The sequence below is a fragment of the Aphelocoma coerulescens genome, chromosome 9 (assembly GCF_041296385.1).
Source record: "Aphelocoma coerulescens isolate FSJ_1873_10779 chromosome 9, UR_Acoe_1.0, whole genome shotgun sequence".
Taxonomy (NCBI): domain Eukaryota; kingdom Metazoa; phylum Chordata; class Aves; order Passeriformes; family Corvidae; genus Aphelocoma; species Aphelocoma coerulescens.
Window position 1 is genome coordinate 7445578 of NC_091023.1, and position 23187 is coordinate 7468764.

General features: G+C 39.6%; 1 long non-coding RNA gene across 1 annotated transcript in view; it reads right to left on the reverse strand.

The window, feature by feature from the left end:
• Positions 1-23187, reverse strand: part of LOC138114929 (uncharacterized) — a 153521-nt gene that overhangs the window by 11868 nt on the left and 118466 nt on the right. The window lies entirely within an intron of this gene.

A 23187-nucleotide genomic window follows, 5' to 3' on the forward strand; every position in this document is an offset into this window, starting at 1 on the left:
CTTCTGGCACACACAGTAATAAAGTAACCCAGAGCTTGATCTGTTAGCAAGCGTAGTTCTCAATTTCCTGTTTTTACCTGCAGGTGTGTGACAAAAGTCCTGTCACTTGATCCATAGAGGTTTTTGCCTTTACTACTTTTTTCACATGGGAGAGATTTCAGCTTGTTATGAAGAATTACTTCTGTGGGTCCAAATACCAGTTGCCATCTAACTTCACATTCTTATAGGAGTAAAAAACATAATCCTCCTCTGAACTGGGACAGGGCTTTAGTGCTACAGGGGACAGATGCTGAATTCCATCTGTGGTCTCATCCTGCCTTTTGGATGTTAACTGTGTTATAGGAATATCTAGGACCTGACAGGGGATGCATGTGTGCCTATGTAGACATGGACAGTGTATTTTTTCAGGCATGCTGTCAGACCCTCAAGAGAGGGATTTTTATCCAACCTACAGATAAAAATTAAAACAAGTTTTAAAAAAACAGCAACAAGAAGGGGCTGCTGAAGGTTATTAAAAAAAACCCCAGCTTGTTCTGTGTCCAGAGATTGAGTAATATGATCTTATGCAAACTGTAAATTCTAATGGGATTGATTCACTGAAAATCTGTAGAGCTGCTCATTAGTTATGGATTGAGCAATTTGCAGCAAATCAATGCTTTAAACAGTCTGTCTCATGGAATCATTAGCTTACTGCAGCATCTTACTGAACTAGTGGAAAATAAGTGACCCCATTATTCCATAGCTATGTATGGCTGGGATTTAAACAATTATTTTAGATGAGGAAAATGTTCCCTTTTGCTTAGTGAATGCCAGCTGGAATTCCTCTCTGACTGTATTCTATAAAAACATTATGCCCTATTTCTTCTGTACCCCTGCCTGCCTGTAGTGCACAAGAGAAAGGAACCAACACTGTGAGCTCTCTTCTGTGCTCATAATTCTCCCTTATTTCTTCTTCCTGAAGCCATTAATGTTGAGAGAAGGTTTTATAAAGTAGACAAGGAAAAATAAAACCTATGTGGAACCAAAATAGCTGAAAATGAAAACTAAACTCTGAAGGGGTTGAGAGAGTATTTTAGTTTGTTATGGTAACACAGCATATTTTTCTTAAACACTGTTTAAAAAGAAAAAAAAAAAGGAAAAAGCAGAGCTATGTATACAATGTGTTGATAAGTCTGTGTGGTGTGGTTTTTGTCCCCCTTCCTTAAGTACCTTTGCGTCTTCAACTGCTCTGCTTACCAAATGCTGCAGCACTTGCTAGGGGAGCTGCTCTAACGCATAGAAACAAATTGGCATGGAAGTGAATGCTGCTTAGTGGCTGGGTTATTTTCCTGAGTACTTTGTTTTCTTTGCAATTTCATCTTTGACTTTTGCTTTCATAATTTGCTGTTTAAAATGAGCTGCTTCCTCTTCTCCACTCTCCCAGTCAGTCTAGCCACAACAGGACCTTCCTGAGCGCCCTGAATGGTGGTTGATGTTGCTTGCAAAGGGTACTTGGAGCAATCCTGAGGGTATCCACCTCCCTCAATACTAGGTTACTAACAGCTCCTGAATGTCGTGGGATATAGGGAGAATATATAGTGTGTTTGGGAGTTCTTGTAATTCCAGTTTCTGCATTTGATAGCTGAAGGGAAATACTGACAGCAACTAGGCCATGTAGTTAAATAACTAGAAAGTAAATGAAAGAAAAATCTATATTAATTTTAAAATTAGAGGTATTCATGTTTGTATTTGTTGTGCCAGCAATCATGTTGTCACATGGTTGTTAAGACTGGCAATACAGCAGTTTTCTTTTGTTATCAATCCTGTTTCATTTTATTCTCTCACACGTATTAAACTTAGAAGAATATTTGCAGAATCAAGGCCACATAAGTACATTTTATCTGCAGGAATAACAACTGTAAAAATGTCCACAATTTCTGTGCAATACAAAATTAATATTTCTGAATATCTTGAACAAAGATGTTTTATGTTAGATCATTTCCTACCATCCTAGTACCCTAGATAATCTCCTAGTTTTAATTTTTTAAGTGATATGAAGCAGGCTCTTCATGATGCTTGTTATCAGCACATATCAGCAAATCTTTCTGTTCAAAAAAAAAAGATTTAAATATGTACATTTGCTTTTAAAAGTCAATTTCAGATTTAAAACTGGACTTAAATTATTTTAAAGTTTCTGTTCTTCCTGATTATTATTGTTGTTAAACATTAGGGCAACATGAAAAGAGCAATTTACAACCTTATTGACAGCCTTTAATTCTTTTATATGTTTGTGAATTCATCAGTGTGTTTCTCCATCTAATAGACTTTTATCTTTTTGTTACTGGAAGCAGATCTTTTCAGGTTGTACTCGTACATTACACAAGAAGCAAACAAAGTATTTTCTCTACTGTAAATAAACCTACCTTTTTAAACCTAAGCAAAGTAATACAGGCATGTGTGTTGTCACTAAAACTTGGTTTGCAGTAAGATATTCAGCAAACTAAAATGTATCACTGTACGTATTTTAGATTACTCATTGGAGTGCATTATGCAGCATTTTTCATTTAAATAAATAGAAGCATCCTTTTCACAAAATGGCAGTGAGAATGAGAGACTTCTTCACAAAATGGGCCCTAGAATATCTGTGTAGCACTGAGAGCTACACAGATAGCTGAGTGAAACTACTAACAGAAAATCAAAGAAACATCACTTTTTCTAAAACAATTCTAACAATATTTCCTCCCCTCCAGCACTTATTTTAGATATAGCCTACTTGCTTAAAAACCAACCAGAACACATACACACATATGTGCATAAAGACACACATGGGGGGGGGGGTTTGCCCCTAATCAAAAGCCAAAATTATCTCCTTTCCTCCCTGAAAAAAAGTATTTAGAACTGTAAAACCATTCAGGTTGGAAAAGACCGCTTAAGATCATTGAGCACTGCAAAACCCACGCTAACATGGCCCCAAGTTCCCCATTCATGTGTCTTGAAATTCCCCCAGGGATGGTGACTCCATACTGCCCTGGATGGCCTCTTCCAGTGCCTGACCATCCTTTCAATGAGGAAATTTTCCCCAATATTCGATCTAAACCTCCCCAGCACAACTCAAGGCTGTTTCCCCTTACCTTATCACTTGTTACTTGAGAAGAGAAACCAAGCCCCAACCTGGCTACAGCCTCCCATTAGGGAGTTGGAGAGAGTGAAAAGGCCCGCCTGAGCCTCCTTTTCTCCAGGCTGAGTGTCCCCCAGCTCTGTCAGCTGCTCCTCATCAGCCTTGTGCTCCAGACCCTCAATGTCTGTCTTGTGGTGAGGTGGCTTTTTTACAGTAGCAATAAACAAGTGTATCCAAAGAAAGCAGTTCTGAAGAGGCACCCACAATCCATGGCATCAGGAATCCAGAGGTGACAACAGAGGTCTAAAATGACATCACATCAGTGATGCCTTTTAGATTAGAACTTCAAAAATTTAGGCTGGGAAAAGCTGCAAAACGTACAAATGCAAATTGAAGATGTTATCTGAATTAATAGACCTACCTACGTGGCTATTTGTGATTAATAGTGCTCATTTCTCTTTCACATCTACCCCCCTCCACAGGTGTTTTATCTTTGCAACTAAACCTTAAAATGCGCAGTTGAGATTAATCTCAATATTTACTGCATTGGCTGACACCAGTTCAAATTAGAAATAAAGATGAAGGCTTCGTGACATCTTTAATACTAATTAAAATAAACTGTTGCTATTTGTTCATTCCAGCAGGTAATACCTTGCAGTGGTGGTGGGACTGCTTTTTACCCAATGATAGCTCTCACCAGAGGCTAGTGGGAGGGAACAGTTTATTTTCCTGTCTGGCATGTGGTGGTGCTGAGCTTGCTGAGCACCTGTGCACCATTCTTACTCCATTTGGGAACAAAATGAGGCTCAGAAAGGATCAGAGGGCTACAAAGTTCCTCCTGGTGGGGATGAAATCCACTGTCTCCATTGCAGCAGCTGTCCCTGCCTGACCCTAAACTGAAAATAATGCCACGGGAGATCAGCAGCCCCAGGTGAAGGATGGTCAGAGGGTAATGCAGTAGCAGCCCTTACTTCACTGAGGCAAAGCTTTTTGAGCCCTGCACCTAATTTGTGTCTCAGCTGTCTCTTTTTACAGCTGTAACCTCAGAGGCAGCTTTAATCTTTTCCCTGGCCAGGGTCCCAGTGCACTGGGACACAACACTGCCTCTTCTCAAAGTTTTGGTGCCAGCACACACAGCGCTCCATATCCACAGAACAGCACAAGGAAAGGCTTTACTGGGGTGACAGCAGCTAAAGGTCTGCTGGGATGGAGCTGCTCCTGGAATATAAATTTTAATACCAGAATTAAGGATGTTTGCAAAAATCTATGGATACTGAGAGAGGAATTAAACTGTGTGTACATCTCCTCTAAGGGGCTTCCTCTTCCCTGAATTCACACGTGCTGAACGGAATAAGTATCTCAAAACAAGGATATCCCCAGTCTCAGGGGGGATATCAGGTTTTATCAGGTTCTGCCCTGATAAAATTACTGAATAAAAATAATGGAAATGCTGGGAGGAACCTGGATGATGCAGTAGCCTTATCTAGGCTTTAAACAACAGGTCTGGGATTAATGCCCCTCTGGGTGATCCCTGTAGCTGCTGACCTTTACGGAGCAACTGCTTAAAGGAGTTCTACACCAAGTGAGGAAATCTAAGGAGATAGGAGAGAAAAAAACCCCAAATGACAAAACATAAATACCAAAAAGATTGTTAAAGAAATCAAATCACCTTCTAAGTCACTAAATTTATTCCTGTTGATGGCACATAATTCTGTGCTGTACAAATATAATCTTCCTCATGCTCCAACCAGTATCACCAACCACAGAATGGCATTAGGTTTCTCCCTCAGGCACAGCTGAGGAAGCTGCCAGGCCTTGTTCCTGCACAGCCTCATTGTCCCCAGAGCCTGCAAAGCTCACAGTATTCCAGCACCACTGCAACCAGCCACAGGAATAGCAGCCATCCCATCCCTCAAAGATCTTGGTGTTCCCAAAGGAACCAACACTTGCATGCACCAAACCTTGCAACACTTTGTAACATAAGTACTTTTTACAGCACCCAGAAGCTGTGATCCTGTACAGTCTTTGTACATTTGGATCAAATGAGAAAGTCATAACAAGCAATGTGAGGAGAGCTGTAAACTGAAATGGATCAGGTTCCCTAAAGCTGCATGTCTCAGATTGTGTATCCAATGATCAGACTTCTGGTTGCTGGACTCGCCTGGAATCCAACTTCATTTTTGTTAGCATGGAGAGGAAAGACACAAAGAATAGAGATAACCACTAAAGCTACAGCAGAGAAAAATTCATACTCTCTTAACACCCCCAATCTCAAGAAATATTTCTGCACAATATATTGGGAAAATTGCTCCAGTGATATCTCAGAAAGTAATTATAATTCATCACGTTTGTAGAATGAGCAAGGTTCAAGCCTGGTGTGCTCTTTCTGGTTTTGTTTTTCTCTAAAGAAGACATGACCATAAATTAAAAATACACAGCACTTGAACAGTGCAAAAAGGAAAGGGGAGCAAAGGCTTTAATTTCATAAGCCTCTCTCTAACACAGGGGTTTAAAATAATAAACAGTTGTAGCCCTTATTTTTGAAACTTAACAGAATAAAATGAAGCCAGGAGGTTTTGTATGTTCATAACTTCATTCCTGGTGATGAAAAGGCAGGCACCAGAGCAGGTAACCTTTTTCCCTAGAGGTGTTTTGCTGCCTTTGGAGTAAGTATTGCCAGTGGTTTGCTTGTTTTGGTGTCTCTGCTGGCAATAGGAACAGTACTGCTGGCATCCTTTGGAAAGCTGTGAGTGCTGCTGATGAACGGCCCTGTGAAAGAGCTTGGTGGTGCTGTGGTTCAATAATTCTCCTGCAGCTCTGTTCACAGCCCTCCCTTGTGGAGCACTCCAAACATGTGCAGAGGGAATGACACAATGGTTACAGTGGAGAGCTTTGGGCTGGTGCTTCATTAGTTATTGTATATAAAGAAACACACTCAGCAGCGTGAAGCACTGCAGACATGTGAAACAGAGTTCAGGAAAAGCCCTCATTCTTATTTTCAGTACTAAGTCATGGGGAAATTGTGCATTCATCAGCTGTTGAAGCTCCATGGCCGTGTATTATCACTATTTATGTCTGTGCTGAGAACAAAGAAGCAGCAGAATTTTTTTCCCAGTTAAGCACATTGTACAATAAAAGAGTTCAGCTTTCCCTGGGCAAGGTGCACAAAGCTTGCCAAACACAAAGAGAAGCTGCCTCCAAATAGGAAACAAAGATTTTACAGTGGTATTCCATCCTCATGCTTTAGAAACCTAGAAAATTTAATGGGAGTAAAATGCTTTACTGCAGCCCTTCCTATTCCTTTTGTAAAAATCTGGATAGTCTTGGGTTTTCAGAGGTGTTGAACTTCCCAGCTGGGTATAAAGTTCTTTCAGGTGTCTTTTGGTGTAATAACCCATAAAACTATTTCTGGCTAAAGGTTTCAGGATATACTAAGGGGGAAAAAATGGCAAAAAGTTATTAAAATTACAATGTCTTTTTTTTTCTACTCCTGCCTCCCCTAAATATACCGATACAAAAGACTTGATCAGACAATCCTGACTAAGTCTGTGACTACAATGACATTTCAAACCAGTACTGAAATTGGCAGTAAATCCTTGTCTACAAACTGCTTAATATACAGTAGATGAAAAGGTGGATGATGTTTTAACTAGGCATGCTCTTTGAATGTAGAATGGATCAACTACAGTCAGTTCCTTTAGGAAACCAAATTATTTAAGGAAGAGTGAACAGGAAGGTAGAAGAGAATACTGCATGAATAACAGAAAGAGTTAAGATTTACAGTGATGTGAAAAAAGTTGAAATTTATACCTGTAGAAAAGAAAGACACATAAAAGCTCGAGTGTCAAATAGTAAGAAAATGGAAACATTTTCTGTTTTCATGCCAGAACTGACACTATGATGAACAAGAAAAAGAATGAATATAGGATGTCGAAGGGTTCCGAGGTGACCAGACATGTACGCATACACACATATGTGTGTATACAAGAAAATCACATAACAGTTCCCATGGGGAAGTGGGGGCTCTGGTGATGAAGGAGACCCTGTAGTTTTTTAGCCTTGTTGATGCTGAAGTTGCCTCCTTTAGTTCCAGTTACAGCACCTCCAGCAGAGCTGGGAAGGCAGCAGGGCCATGAGAGGTACTGCTATACTGGGCGTGCACTATGTAGGAAAATTTAGAGCCAAAGCCAGCCCACGGGGACTTGGGGCAAACATTGTGTCTTCTGTAACTCGAGTTTGAGGGTACAGTTACCACACAGTTTAATTTGAGGTAAGAAATGGAACTTTTGCCCACAGACAGCTGTGTTGATTAGTTTTGGAGATCCATAGGTTGATGAGGAGCTGGAGACACCCAAGGCAGACTATACTCCACATTGAAAAGGCCCCCAAGCAAACTTTTTGAAGTGATACAATCTCCTAAGTGGCCACATAGTTAGGACTCCTGATTTTTGAAAATACACATAATAGAAAACTTTTCAAGGATAATGACCATTCCTGAATGAATCTGAGAGCTAAAGTTATTGCCTCCATTCTCAGAATCAACTATTGGCACGTTTATTGTTGGCCTCTCCCCAAACTGATGTAAAAGTGTGAGGTATATCTGAAAAGAGATGGGGTTTTTATATATACTCTGTTACATATACTGCACCAACAGTTGAGTAAATTTTTGATTGTGGTTAACAGGCAGTTCTGTTCAAAGGGTCATTATGACAGGGATGGGAAGATACACCAGAGTGGATTATTGCTTTGCAGGGTAATACACACTATGGGTAGGCTTCCTAAGAATTGTTTCATCTCAATTTCAGTGTGTTTAGAAGTTCATACTAGACTTACCAAATCCTAGAAATAAAGATTAGTAGAAAAAAGGAAAATGTAGTGTGAGTATTATGCTAACAGTGCAGAATTCTTTACTAGAATATATTTTTTAGTGTTAGGGGTGGGGGTGCTTCAACCTACTTAAATGTTTCTAAGCCTGGGGCTTCTACTGCTTCCCCTGGGAGATTGTTCTAGAGTCTATTAGAATTCACCATTAGAAAGCTTTTCCTGAAAATGAATTTAAATAATCCTTTTTGTAATTTCTATCTCATTAGTCCCAATTATACCCTTTTGCACCACTCTGAATAGTTCCTCTAACCATGATTTATATCCTTTGAATATTTTTAGATAGTTATCAAATTCATTGCCTTTGGTCATTTACTAGAGAAGCTGTGAATCCCTCCTCATCCCAATTCATTCCTTCAGTCTTGTATTTCTTACCTTTTCATGAAATGTCTTTAATACACAAAATAAATGCCCTGGTATTTCCTTAAATGTGTCACAATCAGTTCACTCTGTTAAGGTGCTCTGTGTTGGTGTGTGTCACTGCATAAGTTGTCAAAGGTTAAACAATAAATTTAAATTGAAACTTGATTTTTAAAAAATCTTTTCTGTAATCAGTGGATAAGTCCTCATACGATATGAATTTAGCAGTCTTTTACATGGAAATGATTTAACAAAGCCAACCAATAAACACTGGATCCAGCCAAACAATTAGACAAAGTATAATTTGTTAAAAATTAGATTATTGTCATTAATGTGAAAACAGACACTGTCATTCATGTGCCCATGTTTTTAAGTGTCCCTATACTAAACAGCAACTATTAACTATTAGTACTTTCATTTAGGACAGATAATGTTGCTTCTCCTCAAATGTCAGTAGAATGCACCTACTTTCTAAAACAAATGCTCAAGATTTCCAGCCAGGCACTAACTGCTGCAAAGAAATAGAATTGTGCCAACTCTTCTGATTACTGCCATGCCTACCTTTATTTTGCAAATTTGTGATACGTTTCTGGTCTCTGCTGGCACGATGACTCTGGGGTTTGTTTTCAAGCCTGTGTTCTCTGGCTCAGAAGCCACACAGGCAAACAGGGAGAATGTACAAAGTCAGCTTGGGTCTTTTCATTGATGTGTTTCCTTCATCTGCTCCTGCCTCCTGTACCTGAACACCAAACCAGAACTGAAATCCTTGTGCTTGAAGAGCCACTGCATCACTAAGACCCAAGTGAAACAGAATTTCATTTCTTCTTCATTTGCTCTGTCTGCAAGGATTGGTGTAAAGGGGAGAGCAGGAACACTGAGGGTTCCAGTGGTGACTTTAGGGAACTCTCTGCTTCCCTCAGCATATCTCAGTCCCTAGTGGGTGTAAATTATGCAAACCATATTGTAGGAAATGATGAATTGCCAGGAGTGGGTTTAGGTCACAGGAGCAAACAATGACTGCCTTGGCATTGGCTGTTTCCTGTCACTTCTCTGCCCACCTTCCCAAAATGAGCCATTGGATGAGGAATACCCAAGGTCTGACAGACGGGGGAAGATGAATGAGCCTTGCAAGCTGAGGTTGCAACACAAAGGAGAGGAAAAGGAAGAGGAATTCCTCAGTAAGGAACTGTAAAACATGACTTGTGATGACCAGCAGAGCAGGAATCAGGCATGCACCCTGAATATTGTTGCAGTTTGGTGAAAGGGGTTGTTCTAGTTAGAATTAACTATATAGTTATTAAATATTTTATATGTTACTGAGAGTGTAGGATTTCAAAGAGCTGAGAAATAATCTCATCATGCCAAATGTAACAGCTGTGCTCTAATTGGCTGGGACAATTCTATTTCATATTTCATCATCTCTTGACAGTAAAAACGATATTTCATCTGCCTGCAAAAATGTAGAATTTTTCACACAAAGTTTGCCATTTCCCAGATTGCTTCCATGTTAGTGCATTGGTTTTTGTTGAGGAGCAGTAACTGCAGTTGGTAGCATGTATTTTGTAGCTTGGGATTGCTTCCTAGCTGTCCAAATTCTGTGTAGTTGTGGCCACTTTTATGGATAATAAAACATATACCAGAGAAGGGATTAAATAAACATATGCTGTATGGTTGTACGTACAACGGTTGTACTCTGTAAATGTGTCTCAAACCAACAGACTGTTCAGCCCAGGAAAGATGCTCTTACATGAAATATCTTATTGTGGATGTGAAACAACCATAAACCATGTCTTGAAATGTCTTGTTGCAGATGCTAAATGCATTTCTGAAAGCATGAATCTATACAATTTATGCAGTATGATGAATTAAATGACTATATGCAATTGAAAAGATGAATATGAAATGATTTTTGAACAGATATGAATCAGCTGTTTAAAAAAAAACAAACAACCAAACCAACCCTTTCTTAAAGAAAATGTACAGCAAATTTTGGCAGACAGTACAGTACACAAACCCTAACTTTACATGGAGCAAGAAGTTGTACAAAACCCTCTCCATGGCATAGTGGTGTATTTCATAAAAGCCATGCCAATTTGCACAGTCATTTATGAATTTGACATTGTTAGTATCCATGTTTTCCACAGGACTGATTAAATGCATATTTGAAATAGATCTGTTATTTTAAAATTTGTTCTGTACATGTATAAAAGCCAGAATCATTTTTGTGGTCACTACGGCACTTTCTGTGAATTGGCCAATAAATATAATTTTAGAATTTCACATAAAAGGTAATGTTCTGTCATCTTTATTTCACTGATTATTGGGATATTCTCATTTACTGTACCATAACCTTTAAACACTAACACACCTCTGGTGGCAAAGGTTAAATATCTGGCCCATGTCTGCCATCTCTCTTGCTAATTCCTAGGAAGGAATATGCCACATGTCAAAAGACTTTTCCAGTCCAGTTTTAGAGCATCTACACAACTTTTCATTCTGCTGCTGAGAAAGGGAAGCAAGGGAAAGGGAACTTCTCGAAGAGCTGTTGGTATTTACATTTAATAGCCATCTATTTTCCCCTTTCATTTTGGTGTGATAAAATATGATAAAATATTAAAGAGAGGGATGAATATACCACATATTACACACATAAAATGTGAAATAGTACAAGGGGAAAAACCTAATGCTGAATCACCAGCCTATGAATTGCATTAGACCATGTAAGTGATGTATGGGATCTCATCACACACAGCAATGTACCTGACTTCTTTTTGCTTTCTGCTCTGTCTGGAGCTCCCCTCCTTGTCAGCTCCTCAGGCTCAATCTCATTCTTTTACAAGATGTTCCACTGATTACCTCAGGTCTGATCTGCACGTCACAAACTCCCCCTGCACACTTCTTTAGCCACACAAGTACCCAACATCAGCGGTCTAAGATGCAATTCAGTCCTTTCCAATTTTCAGAAGGGTTCATCTCCTACTTCACAAGTCTAAGTAACAAGCAAAAGCCAAATCTGAACATCCAAATCTCTGCCCCCAGCCCTTGCTGTGCCAGGCTGAACACAGCAAGTACTGAAGGCGACATCAGACTTCACACCCCTATTTCAGTGGCACAGCATCCCCTGGCTGGCTTGGAGTTTGGGAAAATCAGGGAAAATGCATATCCTACACAGGGACAGTGAGCCCAGTCCTGAGTCATCACAGGTACAGACTAGTGTTAGAGTTCACAGATTCCAAACAGAAGTCCTTGTTTCCTGCATGTCACATCCAGAGTGGGGCAGCCTTAGCAATTCCCTTTGGTATAATGGGATTAGATATGGCTGCTTCCACTTTTCCATAATAAAGCTTCCTGAGGGTCTGAAATATTAGTTAAGAGTAGCTGTGCTGAGTGTGCCCACAGCAAGGTTGGGCCCATCATCAGCCTGCATGGCTGCAAGGCCTGTTTTCTTAATAGAAAAAAAGTTTCTAAACCTAATTACCCTTGCCTCCTTAGAGAGCAATTCCTGACTGCCTTTACTCTCCTCCATCCCTCCATGCAATCTAGATTTTTTACTTCTTGTGTGTCATTAGTTAACAAAGTAAAAGAAGAAGGAAAGAAAATTGTATTCCACGTTAATCCCAACCAGAGCAACCATGAAGTCCTGGCACTCTCTCTTAACAGCAAATATACATCTCCTATTCAGTGACCTGAGAAGACACACAAGTCACTGCAGGCTCGGACTGTGCATTTTCTTTCTAGCAATTTAAATAGCCTATAGAACCTATTCGGAATTTAGGACGGGCCTTGCACAAGTCCTGAGTCTAAACCTAATGACTTATAGTGAAATTGCAGTGATTCAAAGAAACAAAACAAGTTACAAGTTGTCTAGAAAAAGAGTCTAAAGTTTTCCACCCTGTAATTTTCTTCCTTTTGTGACAATTCAAAAATATATAGAAGAAAACAATTTTGGCTAATGACTAAGTCATAATGTGATCATATATTTAATTTAGAGATTTCTTGAAGAGCTCCTGAAAAATCAGAAATACGAGCTAGGGCATCTTTAAGATTTCTGCAACCCTCTTCAAAGAATTATGTCTTGTCACAAAAAAGACAACAATATTTACTTACTACTTTATGAATAAAAATAATTTCTATTTATAACTTAATTCTATTCGTAATTCCAAACCTTTGTTACCTTTGCAGGTTTTTTAATAACCTCCATGATCTTTGTTCCTGAATTTAGAAAACCTACAACAAATCATGGTGGCTTAGTCTAGCTAAAAATATGTCTCAAGTAGTCAAACACTCTGCTACACCTTCCCTGATTTAGGAGACTGAAAGCCTCCTAACACAGATGCACAAAACTTAAGGGTTTTTTTCTTAGTTACACACAAGATTCACTAGGAATAAAAAATTGAAAATTAAAGCTTAACTGATACAAATGGCTTTTTCACTTATTTGCAAGTTCTTGCTTGTACTATGACAACCTTTAAACATCAGTCCTCTACCACACTGAAAAAGAAAACAAGAAGCTGATGCTAGTCCCAAAATCAAGTGCAAGGAAAGATATTCCAGCCACGAAGAGAAAGTAGGATTTAGTTCTTACCTGCCATATAGCTTCAAACTATGAGTGTAGGTTTAGATTAGACACTGGGAAAAAAATCTTTACTGTGAGGGTGGGGAGGCCCTGGCACAGGGTGCCCAGAGAAGCTGTGGCTGCCCCTGGATCCCTGGAAGTGTTCAAGGCCAGGCTGGATGGGTCTTGGAGCACCCTGGGATAATGAAAGGTGTCCCTGCCCATGACAGGGATGGAACAAGGTGGTCTTTAAGGTCCCTTCCACCCCAAACCATTCCATGATTCTATGATATATTGATGGATCATATATAGACAAATACTCATAGATATCAATGTTTTAAAAAGTTGTAGTTGATCTAATGATTACATAGATAAGATGCAAAGACACAAGCAGAACAGACCCAGCAACAACAGATTCATATCTGCCTTCCTTATGTGATGAAGATTTTTCTGCAGAGTACAGGAGCCAGCAAATGGCTCACTGGTCTAGAAATTCTGATTTCTAGTTATTCCAGTTTGACTCCAACAAATTCACTGACTGTAGCCTGGCAGCAGAGATTGGAGCCTGTGAGATTTGCTGCCTTCACCACACATGCTTGCTGTGGCAGCGACCAAATATTTCCTCCTGGCTTCAGCACTGCACCCTGACTACATCAGGAGCTGTCCCTCACAGCCCTCCTGCCTCTTCTCTCACTTTCCCTGAGTTAGAAGTTACAGTCTGATGTCTCTCAACAAAAATGGGACAGACTAGTAAATAAGACCACGGGCAGTTTTTAAATTTCCCTGGCTGCTTCTGCATGAAAGGGCTTAGAGGAAAGCTCACCAAGGGAATCAGTGTGCCTTGCAGCAGGAAAGCTCCTGAGACAGCGAATTTTTCAATGTGACTTCTGCAAATCCCGCTAACTACTCAATCAGAAACGTCTGCTCAAATGAAAACACCACTGAAAAAGGATTCACAAATGTATATGAATGAGAAAAAGTGCTGTAGGGGCTCAGAGAGAAAAATCAATCTGTGTAAAAGATTTTGGTAAAATAAAATTAACACACAGCTGTCTCCAAATTTCCCAAGACCTTGTAAGATACCAATGCGCTGTAGAGTTAAAGGTGTTACAAAGAGACATTGACAGAGACGTGTATTAGACACAAAAATCACAAGAGACCTTACAGTGAGGAAAACCAGTAGTTTTTTTCTTGTGCTTTAAATTAGAGGGTTTGAAATGTCTTTCTATTCTGATCTTAAAAAAAGAAAAACTATAACTTCCCTGAACATAATCATAGATACAGGGAGGAAGAAATTATTTAGGCATATTATTGCAAACATCATCCTTAAAACAGGGTTCACACAGAAATATAAGCAAAACCTTTAGAAATTTAGCATTTAGTGGAAGAGTTCAGCTGTGTCTCTGAGATTAATAAAACTTTGTAAGCAGGGCTTTATTTTTAACCCTTTCTAGCTCTGCCAGCTGCTTTTTCAAAGGAAAAGGAAGGATTCTGTCTGCTCTTGCTGTCTTTCAATGCAGTGGTCAAGGAAGAGAGAAAAAACTGGATTTGTGAAGTTCATGTCTTCACAGAAGATAGGCAGGAATGAGATGTGAGTTTTGGAGTGATGACTCAAGCTCAGTTATATCTTTAGAACAAGCAAAGTATTTTTGTGTTGAAGAGATGGTCGATTTAGCTTATGGAGAGGATTGGTTTTGCTTCTTCATTTAACCTCCATTCTTGTATCTGAGAGCTTTCTACATTTAACTGCAGTACATTTCCGTCTCATCCCTTCAAGCAGATATTTATGACGGAATGACCATCTAAATCAGTTATCCTATTAGCAACTCCAGCAAGAACCAAATAATTAATCTCCCTGTAGATGAAACACTTGGAAGAGCCCTCAGTAGTGACATCCACAGTCTGCCTTTCTGTGGGTATAAGAACCCCTCCAATTTCTGAATTTTTCTTCTGCGCCACTCATGAGTAAAAATATTATTCAAGATAGAAACAGCCACTAGGGAGTAACAGTTCCAAAAAGGCATTGCTTCTTATCAGGCTGCTCAGCTTTGTCTCATTGCTTTCCCCTGTCTGAGATTTAGCTGTTTGTTGTGGCCTGTTAAAACTTACCTTGTAAGGTTTTGGGAATAGTCTTTTCTACTACATGTTTTATAAGGTGGAGGACACTTGGGTTTATTCACATGAATGATACCACACAGACTGGGTTACACTAATAAAAATATCAATGTTATACCTGGAATGTGAGAGGGCAGAACAGGTAGAGAGGAGCCTCAAATATGCCAACCTAGACTCCATTTACTGCCCATTTTGCTTGTCATCTTCATAAGATTCTGCCTCCTCCTTTGTATTTCAGTTTTTCCACTTATGAAGTGGAGCTAAAAAAACTTTTCTGGTTATCTTTTCTCATGTGTGGTGTGAACACTGCCTGTACCCCATTCAACATAACACCTTATATAGCAAGATGACTAACCAAATACAATTACTGCAGATCATAAATATTACCATTGCAAGCAAATCTTGCTCTCCTACAGCTCCTTTACAGACTGAATCAAATGGTGACATCCAACTGCCTAAGAGTGAAGGGCTCTGTCCAGGGAAAGGAGATAATTGCAACAGTGACAATCAAGTCCTAATGAAATTCATTACTGATACTGAGTATCATTTTCTCCTTAAATAAATGACAAATTTACATAAAGATATGGCCATGTCTACTTATTAGAGAAAGTTTAATATTAAAAAATATTGTTTATCTAAGGCTATAGAAATCTTTGATTTTATAAATATTAGGACCAGCTCTACAGTGGTCTAGGAGACCTTTAGAAATTTATTAGAATAAACAATTACACAGTTGTTGAATATTAACGTAAGTATTAATAAAGTGATTCAGACATGGAAGATTTTTTTTATATTAAGGAGCACAATATCAAAAAATACTTAAGGAACTAGAAATACCTTCTACCTTATTATCTATGAAGTCTTATGGTCCAAAATTCCAAAATATATACTGGAAATCTGTTTTACACAAGCAAGAATTGGAAAGTACATAATGCTGGTGAGGGATGTCTCCTGATATGACAAAATAAAGCCTACGAAGAAGCAGTGAGCTGCAGGCAGGACAGGAAGAGGAGTTCTGAAATTCACAGCTCTCAGGGTTTCTTCTTCTAGTACATTATGTTTTAAAAAGCAAAATCTAAATGCTGATGCCTGCTTTGACTCTGAAAGGTGATCCTCCTACAAGGGCAATCCAACAATGGGACAATGCCTCATTCCAGGGATTACTAGAATGCAATATTTTTATTTACTTTTTTAAATTTACAATACTTCTGAGGCAGTTAAAGGTAAGAACTAAAGTTTATATCTAAGGATAAAACTCAGTCACAAGCATTGCATTCCCATAGAGATATGTTTAGCAGACAACAATAACCACAGAGCTGGTGAGAGACTTGAAACTGGGAAGGTAGCGTAGAAATTCTGAAATTATCATGCCCAGAAGTTTGAGTTCAAAGCCTGTATCCCATATACTTCTTCAGTTTAATGGCAGCATTGTCATTTTTAGGTTTCTTTTTACAATAACTAAGTGCCATTTTTCCCAAAGTGCTGGTTCCAGTCCCATTGAGGATAGCTAAGGGAGCCCATTCAGAGACTACAGCATTGTTGCAGAATACATTCCTCTGCTGTTTAAGTAAATGCCAAGGCAAAGCTGAGGCATTTAGTCAAAATAATTGTTGAGGCAAAAAGCCTATTAAAGTGGGAAGCATCAATTTTATTTATGCTGTCTCAAAAGTCTAGAGTACACACAAGTTGTTTTGCTTGATGATTTTCATTGAAGACAGATTTTTTTGTACTATTTTGTAAATACCTCCATTCTAAGTGGAATAATTATCCAGGGAAAATTAATCTTAACTACCATCTTCATTTAAGCGTGACAGAGCAAGAAATTAGCTAGGATCTTGTACCGTGTCTACTCAGACTAGAAGTGGTTGTGTTTTGGGGCACTTCAGTGTGGGTTGATTTTCACATGATATTGAACATTCACCCTCTGAAAATATTTTGGCCATGACTATCTCGTCCAGAAACATTATCCATCTTCCCCAGCTACTTCAGAGATGCTGTGTGATGAAAACCAATTCCCACTGGACAGGCACACACCCAGGCCCGTGAACTGACAGAAAACCTGTATTTGGAAAGCTCCCTAATACTAGAGGTCAAAAAAAGAACACTCAGACAGCTTCACCACAGCCATCCCAGCACTGGCAGCAGTGTGACCCAAGGATTAAAGTTCAGGACCAGTGAACCCATGACTGCAATATAGAGATGGATAAAGGAGAACTTAAGGAAGAAACAAAAAACGAATCAGTCAGAGTCTTGAGGGGGAAGGAGAAGGAATTAATCACTGGAGTGCTACTGAACAAGATTCAGCCTTGCTTTGGACACAACTATTAATGAAGGTTTTAAAAACAATAAAGGTTAAAGAGTAACTTGCTAGCTGGTATCTGTATTGGGAAATTCTCCAATTCTCTGGCCCTTGTGGAATCCCAGAGAAAAAAGCTCTTAAATACAGGAACTGCTGCATTCTTTTGTACTTATTTTTGTGGAGATCTACAATAACAAACAGCTTTCTACAGTTTAAAATACAATTATTTAGCATTCAGTTGCAGTCCTCAGATATAATGTTGAAGTAAACAGGTTTTCCTCATATGCACAGTCAAGGCAATTACACTGGGAGAATTGGTACTTGCAGTGCAAATCTATACATGGAGCAACAGACGTGGTTGGTTTAGGTTAGTGCAGCAACACTAAAGCCACAAGTATGGCAATTGACACCACTTTATGTGACATATATAAAGAGAAAAGCATTATATTAATCACAGATTATTTTTTTACAACAGTGGTTTTTTCCCTTAAAAAAAAAAAAAAAAAAAAAAAAAAAAAAAAAAAAAAAAAAAAGCCAGGGTGGGTTCTTTGGGAGAAGCAGATTTTGAGATGTCTTAAAGGCGATGTTTAATCTGCAATATTATATATGAGACATGTGAGAGCATCAGTGGAGATCAGGAATCCTCTTGATCACTGTTTAAAATAGTTTATAATCCAAGGAAGCCTGAAAATCACAGCCCAAACTACACCAGGAGATTCATGGCATAGCTGGGAATTTGTATAAGATGCAGAGATTCCTCAAGACCCACTGTGATTACTACTTACTACCTCAGGTGAGACACTGCAGTCTGAAAGCTGAATCTTTTTACTGTTGGCCTGGTACTGTGGAGGTGATGATGTGTCACAGAATCACAGAACCACTGAGTCTGGAAGGGACCACTGGGGGTCAGTTTGACCAACCCCCTGCTCAAGCAGGGTCCCTACACCTCCAGCAGGCTGCCCAGAGCCACGTTCAGATGGTTTGGATACCTCCAAGGATACAGACTCCACAACCTCTCTGGGTAGCCTTTGCCAACTGTTCAACACCCTCACAGTAAAAAAGTGTTTCCTGAAGTTCAGAGGGATCCTCCTGTGTTTCACATTGTACTCCTTGCCTTTTGTCCTGTCACTGGGCACCACTGCAAAGACCCAGCACTCCTTTATACCATCTCTTGAGATATTTATACACTTTGATAAGATCCTTCATGAACCTCTTGAATGACAGAACTCACTCTGATTACCTAGTGTCTAAATTTCACCTATTAAAACCTGGAGGATCCAAATTGGGCATTGTATCAGATTTACCTACCTTAGTAGAACTTACATCTCTTTATATACTATTTGTCCCTTTTTATCCCATAGTTCTTAGTAATATCTAGTCTTAAACTTAGGCTCTCATTCAGTCAACAAGCAAAGATCAATAACTAGATGAAACAAAACACATGTTGCTTGTCTAATGCACTTCATATATTGATTAGTTAACTCTGTAAAGTGTTTTGGTTCTTCTAGAACAGAGGATGAGATGGGAATGTAAGGCACTCAACCTGTCTGATTGACAAGCACAATCAACTCAGATTAACACTTTAGCAGTTTATCTGTGAATAAACAGCACCACAGGTGAAGCAGCTCCCAAGACACAAAGGAAGATGGACAGGGAAGGGCAGAGTACTTTGGGTGTGCTGCCAAAGAAATGCAGGTGCACTGCCTCCTGCTCTGCCAGGAAACCCAGCAGATGTGTTGTGGAGCACAGAACAGGCTGGCCAAGGCTACTGAGCCTGAGCTGCTGTAGATGTCAAGTCAGGCTGGGCATCTCTGTCCAATGCTCCAACCGGTCACCTTGTATTTTACACAGCTTATTAGCTCAGGCTCCCTGCTGCCTACTAAAAGCCCCTGGGTATCCAAGACACCAAAAGTCCCTCTAATATCTTCACAAAGGAAGAGTTGACTATTAAAAATATCCTCCTAGCTTTCCAAAGCTCTCAGGCTGACTTTTAATACTGGTTTGGGTTTTTTTTCCAATTTTCTGTAGCATGCTTGTCTTCTCTGAAAGTATTTGTGCATTGTGCCTCACTGATACTGTTTAGACATCCTTTGGCTCAGGTAAAGTGGTTTTCTTATCCAGAAACAGGCTTTTGTTTACGTGGGCAGTGATTCATGGGCAGTGTCATTAGGATGTGAATTGAAATCTCTGGAGTACATCACAACTGGGCTTTGCCAGTCTTTGCTGCTTGAGTCAGATTCTGTGTCCAGCTGAAATTTCTATTACACTATCTAGATTTCATAGCTGCTATTAATACAAGTTACGCTTCATTAAGCATGAATTCAAAGTGAACTGGGCTCTGAAGTTCAATAAAGTGCTGAAGGACAAACAGAACAAATATTTTTATTCTTAGAAGTGTCAGCAAGACAGAGAAGAACATTTGTTTCCACTGTATATCCAACCTCAGAACCAGGTGGCTCCTTTAGAATGATAATTCCCTCCCAGATTTGATTTTTTCCCTTTAAATAAAACTTATCTTGCTTCAGGCTTAGACAAAAGGTAGATGAATACTATGAAATACACATTTATTCTCAGACTCAATTTTTTTTTTTCTAAGTCCACAACATACAACTTTCCAGTTAAAAGAAGAAGTTCTTCCAACCTGCCCTGCACTGCCAGGTGTGGCTGAGGTATCTTCACTACAGTGGGACAGCTTTGCCCATTGCCAAATGCTCCATGCTCTCCTGCAATCTGTTGAGATTCCTAGTGTCAGCCAGACACACCAGAAGAGCTCTGTGTCCTGCCCAAGCAGCCCACAGCTGCAAGCAGCTGTGCTGCCACATTCCCTGGCCACATGCATGCACAGCCATGGGTCAGTGAGCAGGCTGCACGTTGGCCTGGCCTGTTCTCTCAAGGACACTACAGGTGTCACATCCTCTCACAGATATGCTCATTGCAAAGGCTACAAATTGACAAGCAAATAAGTTACACACGGGGAGGCAGCTCTGGTTCATCAGGTCCTTAATAGTGATTGCTTTTGTACAGCAAAGAGGTTTGGCTGAAACTGAGAGCACAGCCGTGTGCTTGTCACAGTGATAAGGTTCACAGGAAGACCCAGGACAAAGTGTGAGCCTTGATTTTGGCTTCACATCTCCCCTTATTCCAAAGCAAAACCAAATGGGGTCAGATCTAGGTCTCTATAAGGGTTTGAGATGTGCTCAAAAGTGCCACTCTTTGGAAGTTACCACAGAATGGCTCCTTGCCTTGGAGTGATTTGGTTCTGAGCTCACAGGTCCAGAAGGACAAGGGGAATACTTCCCTCCAGCATTACCCTGGATCCACAAAAGCATACAAAGAACGAGGTTTTAGAGAAAAGGTGTCAGTTTACAGAACGACAGAGATCTGAGCCAAAAGCAATTTGGATACTGAGGGAAAGGAGAGACGGGGAGAAGCTGGGTAAAAGGAGATTATGCAAGCAGGGTCTGTGAGGCCAGTGGTAAGGACTGGGTGTGTAACTATAGTAATTAGTGCAGTGTAAGACTGATCGATGGGGCTTGATTAGGGTTGGCAGGCACCAGAAACTGTTCAAGTGCATTCATTTTGTGCAACTCCAGCTTACAGGAGCTGTGACTGACTTTTAAGGAGTTACAAGAAGAGGCTATTCAAATGCCAGATCTGCTTCCAGTTACTCAGCTCTCACAAATGTGAGAAAACTGTGTCTCTGAGTCATACTTAGCTTTGTCCTTCTTGCAAGCCAAGAAAAGATTTATTTTCTATTTTAATAGAATACTTACAGCATTCCTACTTTACTGTGTCTGTAAAGGGATTGTTGGCCCTTAATGGCTCAAAGCCCAGCATCCCCTGACTCACTCTGTGGGTACTTTGCTTCCAAATATCTCCATTGTCATGTACCAGATCCTAACACCTGAGGCTAATTTTGCCTCCCTTCTATCACACATCTGTTATGATCGTGACTGCTTAAATTCTTAATTTCTCATTAGACAAATGCCACCTGTATCTCCAGTCACGCTCCTTGGCTACATAAATACTTTTAAGAAGAGGCAGCCTACTCTGCCCCTTGTACAGCAGCAAAGCAGGTAGTCCAGAAATATTTTAAGTTTCAATTGTTTGAGTCTTGTAATAGTATTTTATTCATCCCAGAACCTCCTCATTTTATTAAGTCTTTCATTCAGCTACTCTTTATAGTATAGAGACCTCCAATGTTAAATCCACAGTTACCTAGGTTTTCCAAATAAGTAACCTGAAACAGAACATGACAATAAAAGTTGTTCAAAGTCCCAGTTACTCTGTGGTAAAGCCTGACTGAAGTCCCCTAATAGCATATTTTATCCAAATCAGGTTATATCAAGAACAGATTTTATAAGAAACATGGCAATTACTATTATTAACAGACAGCAACTAGAACTCATAAGCTGCAAACACTAAAAGATCTATTGAATATACAGAAATAGAATGAGTTGGGAAAATATGCAGGAACTGATGGTAGGAGAGACCCTGTCCTCCTAAAGGACAGCTTGCCTCAGGAAAGCCCCTTTTTCCTCCCCAGGGAGCTACTTGTACTTAAACAGATAGAATGCAAGACGTCAGGCAGAGGTTGCCATCAGGCAGAGGTTGCCATCAGGCAGAGGTTGCAACTGCTGAATTTCCAGATAAGAACTATGAACCTTCAGAAAAAGCAACGAATCCTATTGCCCCATAAAACCTTTTTTTCATGAGGAGCATAGAATCATTGGACATAGCACAGGGACATTTTTCTGTATAGTTTAAAGACAAAATATTCTTAAAATGTAGCTATTCATCTTACTGGGTCTGGCCTCCACTCTACCCTCTGACACTATTTTAGAAGAAGCAGGTGCCATTAGTTATCAGCCAAGTCCATGCTGCCCACATGTGTTGGCCCATGGAAATCAATCCATGACTCAGCTCCCTGGCTGTGTCTCCATGGCACAGCACGGCGGGGAGCTAGAGAAACAAACCGGGTTACCTCCACACCACTTCCAGCACAGGGCTAATTAACACATCTCTCTTACTTGTGCACAGATTTGAACTGTACTGGGCAAAATTCTGATAAAAGAGCAGACAGAGAACGCTGGTTATATCAGAAAACTAAGTAGGACAACTACGAACAACTTTTGGGATATTCTAAATATTCTTAGCAATTGAAGAAAAATTGTAACCCATCACCATGGCTATTATCAGGAAATTCTTTGAGTACATTATAGTAGAGGGGATTTTCCAAGTGTAGACATTAAGAGGATTTCTGAAGGAACCAAAATGGCTCTTCACCTCAAGGTTTGGTGAGCCTCTGTGAAAACACTCAATCCTCAGTAGTATCACAAAAGAAATGAGTAATTGTCCTAAAGAATATGATCATATTGAACAAAACAATAAATTCCTCTGGGAAATTCTTGTGCATTTTTAAAACCAGCCTCTGAGATTTGCTAGCAGAGGTATAATTATTCATGATCTTCTGAAGGATGATTAAAAAAAGAAAACCCTACAAAAAGAGCAATTGCTCTTTATTGCATACAGTATCTCTTTGAAACAAATTCAATAGAATCCTCATGGGTTTATTCTTAATTGGTTTCATAGGATGCTCCCTTAAGGGAAACATTTTTGAACAGAATTCCACCAGGATCTTTTCATCATCTTTGCATAATTCTGATCATATATCATTACTGAAAGCCTATTATATTTCTAGCCCCAAGTTTAATGTAAAGCATTTTTTCTTCTGACATTTCTTATGTTAAACCTCCAATGCAGAAAAGACCACAAGCAGCTTGTGGGCACATTATGTATGGTATTTGATAAGCTACTTGTGCTTGAATAAGAGGATATTTAACAAACATCCTGTGATTTATAAGTGAAAGAATGAAATCA